The 15,343-nt window shown below is 36.1% G+C and overlaps 1 protein-coding gene across 1 annotated transcript in view; it reads right to left on the reverse strand.

Moving 5' to 3' along the window:
- The window catches only part of SPON1 (spondin 1), a 204,025-nt gene that overhangs the window by 146,997 nt on the left and 41,685 nt on the right, over positions 1-15,343 (reverse strand). The gene's annotated exons all lie outside the window — the stretch shown is intronic.

Below are 15,343 nucleotides of genomic sequence, written 5' to 3' on the forward strand. Positions count from 1 at the left end.
AAATTAACACCCACTGAAACTAAGCTAACTTGATTTGATATTAAAATGCTTAATACTACTTCTTAAAAGAGACCTTAATATTATGAATGTATTTGCCTAGAGAAGTTTAATTTTGATGTAGTACCTTTAGTACTTGAGGATAAGTCTGACACTACAAATCCATGGGAACTGGATCTGGAACCATCAGAAGAGACTTGCCATTTCCTTAGTGCAGCTGAGACACACATTTCAGCTTTCAAGAATTAATACCTGTAACAACTGAATCTCTTCTACCTGGGCTTTTCTAAAAGCTTTTGCTGACAGCTGAGACTGCAGCCTACTGAACATTCAGACAGCTAGTGCCAGGAGATACTGGTTGTTTACGCTGAAAGATATGAGTGCAGAGAAATGAAAGAGAAGAAAAGACCGATAAAAATAAAAGTGTTGAGATCTATAACTTTTCCACTTTCCTCATTCTGAAGGGACAGTATATGGGAATGGTATTTGAGAAACAGCTGAAAGACCACCCTACTCGTGCAACACATAGTTATCTAAGAATGATCAATTCATCCATGAAATTATTCTACATCATTAGAGAGGTTTTCACCAAGCTTCTCCTCTTACTCTTTGTTCAGCGTCTGCTGCAACAAGTCTGTGGCTGAGGACAGCGTTAGGGTAGTGTCTCTAGTTCACACAATTTTTCTGGTTGCAAAAATTAGTTGCAGTATGGATTTGTAGAAAATATTGTTGCAAAATTTTGGTACATAGATTTTTGGAGAATGCAATGGCAAGGAACCTGTACAGCGCGGTATTTGCTCTTTCTGCTTCAGCCCTAAAAATGCCGAATTCAATACAACCTTCTCGTGTCTGATTAGCTGCCATACCAGTAGCACTGGTAGCAGTTTTGCTACAACAGATAAAGAAGCAAGCTGGCCTCAGTAACCTATGAATACATAAAAATATCCATACAAGAGCTGTGCTCTTCAGTCTATGTTTGGGAATGCTTAGTAGCTCCTTGGACAATACAAAAATGAAATATTCACACATACTGCCACTCGCATGATGCAAATAAGATGTCTCCTTTAAATCATACTCTGCCAGGATCGTTGACAGGAAGCACAGAGCTTCCAATACTTCTATTGCTCTGTGGATATTAATATTGAAGAACCACAGATCAGCCTCAGAAACTTTCAGTAACCTGATCTCTTTTATTGTGCCCTAATCAATATGGGAACAGAAGGTCAATGCCCAATCATCTACAAACAACACCTACACATGGGATTGAGGAAGATTTTGAAGGATGTCAGTGCAAAGTTACTGCACAAATCACCTTTGGTTCACTGGTGGAATTTCAAAGTATATTGATGGAAATGGTGCCCAGGGCATGAACGCCTTGAACCTGAATGGGACAACATACAAGGAACACTCTAACCAGGTCAGCCCAGCAAACAGACTACAGTAATCCTTGAAGTTTAAAGACAACAAAAGGCTGGGTCGATTGTGATTTTACCTGATTCAGATTATTGTGTGAAGGGAACATCATACTGTATGTTTGAATAGGTTAGGAGAACGTAAAGGCTGGGTGAGAGCACTATTTTTTAATAAGGACTGGTGCAGAAGAGATTTATAAGCATGGGAGTTGCCACGGGGATCAGTTGTGAATTAGACATCTGAAGGCTCAAAGGTACAAGAATCAGGAAGCTGAATGAGATTGATAAGGGAGATTCAGCAGCTAAAGCAGCAGCAGACCTGGGACACACGAAGTCAACAGTAATGGCTGTTACTAGAGCACAGCAGAAACAAAAGGACCAAGAAAGCAAATGGAGAAAGAGTTGCTAAACATGCTACATGAAAATCGGAAAAATACTCTTAGGGTTAAGGAAATAGCAATGTTGAAAGGTACAGAAACAGGTGTTAGGAAAGGAACATAGGAAAGGCAAGAACAAAGTCTAGTCATATCTCTTTGCTGCAGCAGTGGGTTGTCAGACTGTGGATGTGATTACATATAGATTATATATATTACCTCCCCAAAACAGTCTGGGGTAATGAAACTCCTTGGAAGTGACTGATTCCTTCTCAAGGTGGTTTGAAGCCTTTTCTACAAAACAACATACAGCAACAGGGAAAGGAAAAAAAAACAACAGTATCAAGAAGCCTTTTGCCTCTGTGGGGCTCCTGAAGTCTTGCTGATGCAGATAAAGGTCATCATTTCATGGAGGAAGTGATTACAACTATCCTTAAAGGACCAGGGATTAAGCAAAATCTACGCAGTCTGTATCTCCCTCAATCATCAGGACAAGGGGAGCACATGAATAGAACTATTAAAGGAGCATTGTGAACAGTAGTAAGTAGTAATGGAAAGGATTAAGATGATAAATTACCATTCATGTTAGCAGCTTTGAGAAGCAGGCATAGACTAAGAGCTGGAATCCAGCCCTACCAAGTTTTATTTGGGGGAAAAAAGTGCAGTTAATTAGATTCTTAACTTCATTAAAACTCCGAGAGGGAGATGTTTTAACATGGATAATTGAGATACACCAAGTGCGATTAGAGATGCAGGAGGAAATAGAGCAAGGGATCAGACATTGTAAAGACAAGCAGGGGTGCTCCTTCAGGTATGTGTATGGGAAATAGGTGAATCGATTATGTTTTTGAGATTGACACCCAAGCAGTGCAATTTAAACTTTTCCAATGGTTGGTTTAGATTCTGAAACTGAAGCAACAAGGAAAACAAATCTCCTGACCTTCAAGACAAAAACACGAGGTATACCTGTCTGACTTTGGTTTTTTATAGCAGGCAGTCATTTGCTCTCACCAAACAGTTACACAGGAAAAAAAAGACAGAAAAAATACATGCTTTGAAAATTAAACACATACAATTACCAGATACACTGATGTTGAGGGTGTTTTGAAAATCTAGGTGTGACCTGCAATGTTATGCTGCTGTTGATTGTGAGATGACACTGTTGAGAACTGACTGACCTTCTACTGAAATCAATTACCAACTTCAGTTTCACTTGATCAGAAGAGAATCACAGCCTGAATTTCTTCTGATGCATGGGTAGCCACTGGAAAACTAGAAAATTATAAGGACAGCACTTAAAACTTAATTCTTGGTGAGCCAAGTGGCTTACTGATAAAGACAATGCAGAAAACACATATCTGAGTATCTGTGAAATTTGCCTCACCTTCATGAGTTTAGATTTATTTTATTTACTTGCCAGAACATATTTAGTACTTTTTGAGTAGAACTATGTGTGCAGAAATACAGACCACTGCTATAAAACTGGGAAGAATGAAGAGCTATTTGTGTTTCTTCACTATATTGAAGACAAGGTTTTGCCCACGATTTATTCAGAGAAATTAGATAAATGCCTATTCATTAGTATGTTATCTAAATTAACTCTGATGAACAAGACAATTTCTTTATGAACCATCATGAAACAGTGGTACCTTAATACATAACGTTATCTCTGCACTGTGGAACGTTTTTCTATTCTGTATACGAGTTCCTTGTCTCATCGTATATCTACTTCAGCAAACAACTGCAAGGCAATTGCATCATGGGAGAGCACACCTTTTTTTCTATGTACAGAACAAGTGTGTATTCCATTTTCAGAGAAATCTATGGGAAGAAACATTATGATAGGTAATCTGTAGAACTTAAATGAGTTGTTGGTACATATTAAGGGTATCACCAGGCTACATACACTGTCTGTGCAGGGAGAGAGTGTCAAGCTCATTATCCTCCTAATGAACAGAGCTGATTCCTTCTCTAGACACAGGCCACTATCTGCAAGCCTATCCTTTCTGCAGCAAATGAAAACCCAGAAACCATTAAAGAAATCAAGTGTGCTTTCTGGTGCATTTCAAGACTTTAAACTACATTCTGCTGAAGCAGTGAACTGACTGAGCAACAAATCCATTTCTACAGGAAAGCAGTGCAAAAAGCATTCAGACTGCTACTGTTCAGATAGCAGAGATATTTAATGCATGTCTAATGAAGTAGAAAAGATAGAAAAAGTGGGTACCTAATTACTGCAAGGAAAAGAAAGGAACGGCCCACACAATTATTGGTTGAATTTAATATTTCAATCCTGTCACAAATCCCTTTACTTATCCCAGATAAGTAGAAAGACAACAAGAATCAATTCAACAGTCAATTTACACAGAGAACAATTCCTTTCCTAGGTGGCTTTTTCCTTTCATACTTTCTAAAGAATTGCAGTAATACATGTAGCTGCCTCTTTAAGGAAACAACTCAGAATTGATTTTGTGGTGCTTCATATGAAAAAAAGAATCAAGATAAATACCGTGTTCAGGTTCTGAGACCCTTAATTATATAATATGTCACTCTTAGAGAGTCTCCAGTTAATATATTTAAATCCACATGAGACTTTAAATACTATTCAATATAAGTAAGGATGGCAGAATCTGACACTTTGTTAATTCAGCCATTTGCCTCTCATACTGAAATATAGCTGTGCTTGAAATTTTAACTGTAAAATGTGCTATGCAGAGGTGTTCTAGATTTTTGTGGGCATGCAGACAGTTCAGCAAATATTGAACTCTGCATGCTAGAAAAATTTTGCTACAGAAAATTTCATACAAAACAGCACACCCAATATAGCTGCTTAACTGCAGATTTACTTATATACCCTCATAGAAATATATAATCTTGAAATACCTGAACAGATTGTATTATGAAGAAGCAAATGACCAGTAAGATGTGCCATCTTTATGACTAATTTAAATGAGACTCTGTAACATCTAAGAATTGCCAAAGTGTTATAGGATTGAGACCATACACTGCCAATTTCAACTCTCGGCTGGGTCTATAGACATTTTGAATAACGGAGGATCTTGCCAAGGTATTCTAACAGCACATTTTATTAAAGCCTCCTAGCCACTGGGCACATACTGGATAAAAATCACTGGTTACTAAAATTAAAAATGAACCACATTATGTTACTTAGCTTTTTCATTAGCTCATTTCGTCATTACTGGACCCAATCTGTCCTTCACTTTTTTTGATGTGAAATGAGAATACTATTATACTACCATAAACATTATGTTTGTATGACAGTGGTGCCCTGGTTTTAATATAGAGACAAAAATCTCTTTATCTGTAAACTGTAGAAATAGTATGACATTTTTATTCATAAATAAAAAACATATTTTAAAAATGTAGCATACTACATTAAAATAATGCCTTCAGTTCCTAACATAAGACAAATCACTTCCTCAACATGAGTTACCATGTATTGAGAAAGCTTAATTTCAGTTCATGCAGTTATAAAAAAACTGATTTAAAACATTCAGTAATAAAAAATGAAAACACTTTTGATGTCATCAATAGTGACTCTGCTTTATGTTACGAAAGGAAATCAAATTATGACTATCATGATTATTTCTATTCCTTTCCTCTCTTTGTTTCCTCTCAAAAATTGACAATGGCATTGAAGTCAAATTAAACATCTGTTTGTAAAATAAACTGTGAGTGCTACTGACAGCTGCTGCTGAATGGCAAATGTTCTACAGCTGTCAGGCTCCTAAATTAACAATGATTTTCATTTACAAACAACAAACAAAAAGAAAATTATGGAGTCGTCTTTTTTTTCCATCCCACTACTTGAAATTTATGAAAATACAGGCTCTACTAGAGATTTAGCCAGAAAGAAATCAGAGTTTACTGTTTTACTTCCCTATTTACTGGGAGCAAAATTCAGACAAAATCAGGTTTCAGTGCAAGATACTTCAGAGAACTTCCCTCCTTACATGTCTTAAATCCTTTTGCATTTCCTCTCTAGAATATGCAAATAGATGTAATAGTTCTTTAAGGATTTATCCTTCTCTAACACAAATTTTGTCAATAAAAAATACTATTGAATAAAAACATTTTCTTGATTTTTCATACATCTCTTTAGATTTGTAAATACACAGATACATCAAACTAGCAGATTTCTTTTCAAAATTTTATTTAAAATGCTTACATATTAATTACATCAGAATTAGATGGCAGAAATTTTTAGACAGCAATGTTCATATATTTAAAACAAATGAATTTGCTTTTTCATATGTTTAGAACTCGGCTGGAACTCACTGAAGAGTTTCAAGTTCAGTGTGGTTATGCATACATCAGTATTTTCATTAATAACTTGAATGATGGAAGAGAGAACAAGTTACTGACTGCAGACAGTATCAAGCTGTAATTAAATAATGTTAAACACAAAGTCCTAGTTTTAGATAAGAGTTATTATTTGCAAAAAGACAGAAAGGAAAAAGCCAATGAGAGAAGTATTTGATAGCAGGATGAAGGAAGTCTAGCGGATCAGAAGGTTAACACAAGTAAATACTATTCTCTGATGAAAAACAGCAAACACTACAGTGGAAGCACTTTCTCTATGACCCTGTGGAGTCACGTCAGGCATCTGTAGAATTATAATGTCCAGTTTGGGGTACCACAATTCAAGGATATGGATCATTTGGAGAAAGTTCACATAAGACTAATGAGAAGAATCAGGTACCTAGAAGAGGAAGAAGATTGAAGCAGTTGGGGTTGAGTAGCCTAGAGAAAAGAAGACTGAAGGAAGGCATGGGTTGAAAAGAGGGTTGCAGCACCTGAGAATAAGGGGCATCAGAGGAATCATTTTAGCAAAACAGACAGTAGCAATGACAGGTAAGTATTGGCACCACTTCCTTATGGGGACTACCAAGGCTCCACTTTTAAGAACAACAGAGGTGGACAGGGGCAACTCAATCATAGTTCATCCTATTGTCATACTGTTGTCAGACAGTAAAAGACTTGGGTATTTCACCGAAGTCCTAACATAATTTGCTATGGCTTCCCTATTTATTTTCAAGTTTTGTATCAGAAATTAGAATTACTAGAAAGCACTATACCTGATTTGCTACTTCATATGATTTTTCCAAGTGCACAGTTTAAACACATAAGTATCCTTAGAACAGTGTTGAGAATCTAGAAGGACCAAGAAATTTGGCATGTATAATTGTTAAGAAATAAAAATGAAAGTGTTAAATATCCCATGTATCTTTGCTAAAGTACCAAATGACAATACAGTTGACTTCTGATCAGTTCTGTGTTTGAGTTTGTGTCAACTGTTAACCTTAAAGATTAATCTTAATTGCAGAATTTCCCCAGAAAGTCTGAGAAAACACAATGATGATCAAAAAGAGAACCGAGATCAGTGTCTTATCATAAAATGTTGTACTTTTCTAATGCCTGCATTCATACTTTACTGCACAAAGGACACAATTTTTAATTTTTTTGTAAACCAGCTTGTTTTACAAAAATACAAGTATTTGTGCAAAATAGCAGCCATATGGACCAATGAGAGTAACTGTACGTTGCTTCCATTTACCGCAAAATGTGCCATAACACTGATTTTTTTTTAATATGAAATTATCATAGGCATTTCCAAGTGTGTACAGTGTGAAACAGTTAAAAATATTATCTTTCATAATAAAGCCATAACTACGTTCCCCCTACCACGAGGGGAAAGACCATCATCCTCTCCTTACTCTTTTTTTTGCCCCACATAGTTTTTCTATTGCTTTGCAGTCCTCAAAGAATAAACCTATCTTTCAGTAGCAAAACCATTAAGCTGCTTTGCAACACTACGCCTTTGCAGACAAAACAGCATATGAATGAATCTAGCTAGATTTTATAGGATTACTATATTAATTGTGCTGTAAAAAAGATTATTTAGAAAAACACAAAATTATAAGAAAATCCATTTACAACACTTTCCAAATTCATGTGCTCCCATTGTGAAGTTAAAGAAATAATATTAAATCTGTGAGAAAATGAAAGTGAAATGGATTTTTGTTTTAAATGTAGATGTGTTTAGTCAGTAGATCCAGGGGGCTGCTACTGTATATATTAAAATGCAAATATGCATTTTTACAATCTAATATTAGAGCTGCTATAAATATAGAAGCTATATAGAAATGCAGAAGGTTATTCTTCCTTCCTAATACAAGTAAACTCTCTGTGGGTGTTTAGCCTAAAAAATGAAATACAGGGCAGTATGTTAGTTACATTGCAAAGTTTAAATTTTTGTCCTATTTGTTTAAAAAAAGTACAAAATACCTAGATGAAGAAAATATTTAAATTATTTTTAAAGAATTAGAATAGTGCAATACTAACATAAAATGTTCTATCTTGCAGTGTTTTATAAAGAGTCACTGGCCTCTAGTTGCTTTTGAGGAAACAGAGGCATTGAAAAACGTGTTGAGCTGTATATGATAACCCACTGTGAAAGATAGGAATGGACCCAAATCTGCTCAATTCCAATCTATGTCCCTAGCCATTTAAAACTGTGCACATTTCTGTTGCATCAGCTCCTAAAAGTGAAGAATGGGGAAAAATGAAAGCAGGTCAAAAGACTCACATATGGAAAATTAGTACATTTTCTATGTATCAGAGATTGTATTTGTTCTAAGGGCTGCTAGGATGCATAGAGATATCCGAGATTGCTATCTTAATTGTGTAGAAATACATAAAGTGTCTACACAAAATATATTATTTAGGCTATGCACAAAGAAATATTAAGCTATATTGCTATTATCTCTATCAAAAAATGAAGTTCAGAAGCTACTACTGTTGTTGTGTGGTAGTTAACTGGAAGATACAGCTTGTTTGTTTTTTTAACTATTAGTATAGGAATTTTGATCATTTCTCTGCATGCAGAAGACTCATTAATTCTACTCGGAAAATCAATATAGCTATTTATAATATGAGAACTGTTATCTCCTATTGTTCCATAAACAGCATATAATTGTTACTGAGAGCTCTTGCTAGGCAAGGAAGGCAGATTGTTCTCTATTTTTCCTTGGCCATTATATTTAGTCATAATGGAAAGCTTTCAGTAAATGCTTTGTAACTGTGCTCAACTGCTCCAGTATTAGTATTCTAACAAAGAGTCAGGTAAAACTGTTGACGTGTAAGTATCTGGACAGTCACACAGGAAGACTGAAAGGATAAATGGAAAAGACTGAATAACAAGCTTAATATCCAATTCAAAAAGCAGGGGGGGGGGGGGTGTTTGTTTTTATACTTTGAATATTTGGAGGCATAATTTTACAGTGAAGTCCTCATAGCTCTTCAACTATGTACTAGTAGCTCATCTGCTTCAAAATAAACAGTGTGATTTTTCAATAAGTACAAATCCATGAATCACCTTTTCAAGAAATACAACCCTCACATATTCAGGAATCCTAAAATAGCATGCAAAAATCTCATCATATTTCACATTTTGTAACAAATAGGATGCATTTAAAGAATATAAAGAATGTAAGCATTTAAAGAAACACTCAATTAAGCACATGGAAAAAAACTTGAGCTATATATTACTCAGGTAAGTATCTCCCCCCCAAAATCAAGGAAAATTGCACATATTAGGGTAAGTACAGCCTAGCAAAGAAAAGAAAATGTTTTAGTGGTGGGTGAGAGCATCAGGGAGGAGCAAAGAATCTACTTATACTGCTTAATCACCTTAGTCTAGTAACCTGAATAACTTAAAACCTTGCCCCATTTCTCCTCCCTCTGCAGCCTCTTAAGTACTGACGAGGAGCTTGGCACAAGCCTGAAAAGTAACACAGAAATTTGTCAGCTGTAACTGTACGCCATTCTTTTTACTTTATTGGTTTTTAAGTTCAACTCTGTGATCATCTGTCAAATGTTCCTTTTATATGACTGGCAATAATTTCAGAAGGAGCACTGTAGCTTCCACCCATTTAAAGCAGTCTGACTGATGCAGACCCACTCTGTAGCTCATTGACAACTGGAATTTCTTTCTGGTAGGAGTAAATTTGTGCAACTTGTTTTTGTGACAGAGAATCGTATCATCAACACTTTTAGTAAAAGAGATTAGTTCTGAAATGCATTTCATTCTGACCATTTCAATTTGGCATTTCTGATAAACATTTTTCTTAACGCAGTATTATTGAGTTGGTCATATATTAATTTACACACCAGAGAAGCTGCTCTTGTGTTTTGTGGGTTTTGTTATCCAGATGCCTTGTGCTCTGTTTCTGGCCCAAGGACTCTGGTTGGATCTCATAATGAGTTTTGACTGTAGGGAAGAGATTTGGCTGCATATCAAGACAGTTTCAGTATGTATATGTAGTTATGAACTCGTGGGGTTTTGTGACATTTGGTTCCTTTGTGTTTGGTTCTTTTAGTCTTTCCAACATCACATTTTAGTGTAGTGTTTACTCAGAGTGAGATGCCAAGTGACCTGAATGAATATAATGCTTGAAGTTACAAGACATTAAAAAGTACATGTTCAAAAAGCTCTAGGTGGAGTTCATTTGCCCTCAGAACTTTGCAGGCTCAAGAGCAAGAGGACTGCCAGAATCCACACGGAGGTTTGAAACTGAGTATTGTATCCAAGGTGTAGACCCATGGACTAGAACTGAAGTTGTCCTCATAGGTATGATAGCTTTGTTACAATAGCACGACTACCTAAAAGATTTTGCCAATACATACTTGATGTACTAAATATATCATAGTTTTTATTGGGAAGACTGCAATTCTTTAGAATTTCTCTACTCTCTGACTACATACAGGCAAAACCCAATGTAATTAAAATAATGAAGAGAATTACATATGCAGAAAAACAATAAGTTTCGCACCTTTCCGCGAAAATTATAAAACATTTCCCTGGAGATAGCTCAGAAAACGTTTCCAGAAACAAACCGCAGAGACATTATGACAAATACAGTGGATTTCTGCAAGTAGTAATGGTAATAAACACTATTTACAGATACCAGATTTTAATTTGTTGGTTGTTTAAACATGATATGTATAGCAGAAATAAATAACTTGTCAGCAAGTACTTTTGTTACATTTACTATAGAAGTCACATCCATTGCCTGAGAACTCAATTATTCAATGAGCCAATCAGAGAACTGTGGTTTCTTTTCCAAAGGGTAAATTGAATATAACTTATCTGCATTTGGCCATCATTTACTACATTAACAATTAATCTCAGACTCAGCGAAAATCACCAAATGCTAAAGGAGGAAAAGATAATTACCATCTAGCAATACTTGACTCTTCATGAGAGCTACACCAGCTGACAGACATAATCAATTCGGATATTAACAGGATTCTGCCTACCATAAAATTTTAATATGTGACAAGCTAAGACAATTTACAAAATTTTCTTCACTCTTGTTTTATATTACAGAATTCTACAAGTACTTGCAGAAAACTACTTGTTCTGTATTTTCCATCAATTACACAGGTCAGACCTTTACCTACCTGTTCAGTACCACACTGAACAGAGATACTTTATCTTGAGGAATACAACTAACCAGTCAATCTAGAAACTGGGGGCTAACAGCGGCCTAAAAGAGGTAATTCCCCATCACTACTAAGAAACTTTTAATAAACACTTATTGTCTCTTTTTTGTCAGTGGAATAAATCACTAATTGAAATCCATATTTAAGACTTTCCTTGTTAAACTAGATAAATTCCATCAGCTGTTTTTTTTTTTTTTACAGAATTAAACACAGTCTCCAAATATTAGCTGTCAGATATAAAAACAATAAAATGTAGGTGTGCTGTTCCACTTTTGCTGAAAAGTAGAACATGCTAAACCAAGCATGACAGTCTACATGCAGAAAATGGTTTAAAAAAAGTTAAAAGAGTTTTTAGACTCACTTATTATTAGACACACAAAATATTAAAACAGATTGACCAAGTCAGGCTTCAAACCCCCCAAAATTTCTCCACTTCCATGTGATAGTATAAATACCACCAGGCTCTGCCACTGCTCAATTGTCTTTATAATTAGTTTTTATATAAATTGCACATAGCAAAAATAATTATAAATTTCTCTCAAGAAAGTTTTAACAGTAGGTTTTCAAAGATGCTAGAAAGCAAATGCATTCTGAAGAGCCCGGAAAGCTAGTAACTAAGCTTTAGAACAAAATCTTTTATCAGATGATGAAGGAAATGAGCTGGTCCTCCCATATTGCCACATGGCACCTTAGTGTCCAATCAATCACAAGAAACAAGGGAAAGTAAATAGGGATAGAAAGATTAAATGTTGCATTGTGAACATGCAAACAAGTAGACTGCACACAGCATGACAGTTCAGAATGGTCCAAATAGATATCTTTAACCACAGAAGCAAGAAAGATATTGTTGTAAGCACTTTCCTGCTCATGGTGGTATTTGGGTATCTTCTGAAGCTAACACAGATGCTGAGGCAGCCAAGTGAATCCTTATTGCTAAGTAAGATCTGAGTGCATTCTGTTGATTTATCTTTTTATAATAAATTTGTTCCACATAGCAAAACTTTCTATTCAAGTACCTAGTGCGGTGATGAGGCTGACTACACTATCTGACAGCCAACGATGCACTCCATTTTCATTAGGTCATTTTAAAAATCAAGGTGCTTAAAATTGTCTTGCAGTGTCTGGGGCCATCCCCAAAGTGATATGCTGTTTCTCCATTCCACCCATCTGCAGAAATAATTTTAAGAGCTGGTATGCTAGAGTCTGTATACCTTCCTATAATTGGATTTAGCTGCGCAATGTTCCTAGCATACATCAGGCAAGTGGAAAGAGGGCTTAAATCTTGAGGGTATCCCAAGCAGTGTGTAACATCTGAGCAGACTTCTGTCTTGTGCCTTCAGTGAGACTCAAGCATAGGCTTAAACATTTGGACAAATAGAGCCTCACTTATTGTTTGCATCCCAGAAGTACATTCAGTCCACTGGCAGTTTCAATAAAGAGTCTGGAAGGATTCAAACCTTTAGGCTATTTTGCTGTCATCGTTTAGTGGGAATGAAGAGAATGGTTGAATTGTTCTTGACTAAGCAATTACAATGCAACATCATCTGTTAATCCTTTTCCCTCTTCTTTTTCCCCCCAATTCTAAGTTTTCACACAGAAAGAGTTGTTTTAGAAAGCAAAGCAATGATAAGTCAGATTCAAATGTATGTTTATTCCCCTAAACTTTGTATTTTGCAGTCACCCAGAAAGCTAGCATTACACACATATATGCTCATGCCAAAAGTTTTAGCATCCCTTACTGAACCCTAGAACTACAGATTACCATTTGCCTGTGTCATTTTATGCTTGTCACAACCAAACCGATCACATGCACTATGCCTAGAAAGCATTGAGAAGACTACTAGCCAAATGTGGGCAATCAGGTGTTTCTATCAAATGTATCAGACCATGAAAAAAAAATGTTCCCAAACTTCAGTACTAGTCCGTGAAAAACATCCTAGAAGCCCCTGTACTTAATTATACCACTGTAAATTTACAAAACCCCAATATTTGGCACTAAAACCGTAATAAGTTTTTATGGATCAGCTATGTTTAACTTGTGACTACGTTTAACTTGTGACTACGTTTAACTTTTCTATTTAATGAAGTCAGTAGACCAGGGCATAGTGAAAAGGAAAAAGTACATCCTTATGATTCAGAACAGGCTCCAAAATGCTGCCATTCTGTTTTGGAAATGCTAAAACAAAATGATCAGATAGTCTCCAAGGACTGAAACAGATGTGTATTGATAGTAAAAAAACTACTTGCACTCCATCACACAGAGAAAAAAAAAAAATAGAGGGCTTTTGTTTCCTCTAAAGTTCAAGGTTTCAGAATTTTTCCATGATGAGTATGGACTTAACTATTTAAAATAATAACTGCTTTTAGACTTTTGTTTTTATTGTATCATTAAAGCTCTCACAAATGACATAATAATTTTGAAAACTGCATCCAACAGTTCTATGCTATTCTATGGGAGCTGACCATAAAGGTTTATGAAGACTGCTGACTGTAAACTCCAATTCAGATGTGGTCAAAGCTTTACATACAAAAGAAAAAATGTAAATGTTGTTAATGCCAAAACCACATCAGTGATTGCTATGTAGGGTGCCATGGAGGACTGCACTGCAGCGCAAACAAATGCCACATTATGATGTTAATTTCTGGCGTCAGCGACTCCTAATAATGGTGACTTTCATTCTTTCTTTGAACCGTCCTCGGGAATGGAGCAGTTGCTTACCCTCTGAGGTCAATAAAGCAACCATTGGGAGCAAGCTTGTATTTTTCACATAATTTTTACTGGAAAGTACCTAACAACTTCCTTTCACTTTCACCAGGACACACATGTAAGATACCTGCAAGGCACTGTAAAGAGGCGGTCATAACACCAAAAATTTTTCCATTCCCCATGAACTTCAATTTCTAAGATATTCTTTTAGCTGCCCAAACAGATTATGGGAACTGGTGCCAGTCAGCTAATCTAACTCTATATTGCCACTTTATTGTTTTGTTGGCCTGACTGATGTACATCCAGCAGTCTGAGAAGGTTGTATGCCACTGATTTACTCTGTACATTCTTTAAGGCAGTGACAATTTCATACTTTTGCATGTATAACATCAGAACTGCAGTTCTGACTGTGTTAATTTCTGGAGCATCTCTTGAGTTTTCTGCAATAATGTGAGTACTTCACAGTGTAAAAACCAGAGTGTGGAACATCCAGCATGACTTGACCAGCAGAGAAGAGAGAGAAGAAACATTTATCAAGGTTCCTGCAGTTGGTGGTACTTTACTACATTGCTTTGCTGACAAGACCTAGGCAGGCCCCTTCAGTCCAACTTCAGTCACAGATGTTTTAGTTTCAGCGAGAATAGTATAGGTCTTGGTTCTTTATTTTTGGTAATGGCAATTCTACTTACGACAGTAATGAAAAAAAAAAATCCGTCAACTTGTGTTGTTGCATATCATTATTGGATTAAAGTTTAAATCTTGTATCTTTAAAAGGATGTATAAAACATCATCACCTTATTATTACACTACTGAAGTAGTAAGTGCCTCAAGCAGTATTTGTTATGCAAGTAAGAGGGAGGCAGTCTAGAGGTTGCTGATAAACAGCTCAGCAACACTGAAAGTCTTCTTGATCACTGAAGGAAATCTCAAAAAATTCCATATATAGACTTTAACACACAACCTGTCTCGCCATCCAGCAAGCAGCAGCTTTCACAGTTTTACTGCAGTAGGGTGTACACTTGCCCGTCCTGAGCTTAAGAAAAGACTGTGAGTGTATTCTTCAACTGCTTCAGTGCACGTTAAAATAGATGATCTTAAACAGAATTATTTTACTGATACCAAGAGGCAGCAGGTAGAAGCGCACTGCCAAAGATTTGAGACTGTTCCACACCCAGTGTCAGGTTTGGGGCTAGATCACCCTCACAGATGTGGAAGAGAAGAGTGTTTATCTCTTGCACCAATCAGCAAAAGGAGAAGGAAGTGAAGCACAGGGTGAGAGGAGAGCAGCCATGGACCAGTTTTGCTGGTGGCAATTTTGCAGCCTG

Source organism: Harpia harpyja, chromosome 16, assembly GCF_026419915.1.
Source record: "Harpia harpyja isolate bHarHar1 chromosome 16, bHarHar1 primary haplotype, whole genome shotgun sequence".
Taxonomy (NCBI): domain Eukaryota; kingdom Metazoa; phylum Chordata; class Aves; order Accipitriformes; family Accipitridae; genus Harpia; species Harpia harpyja.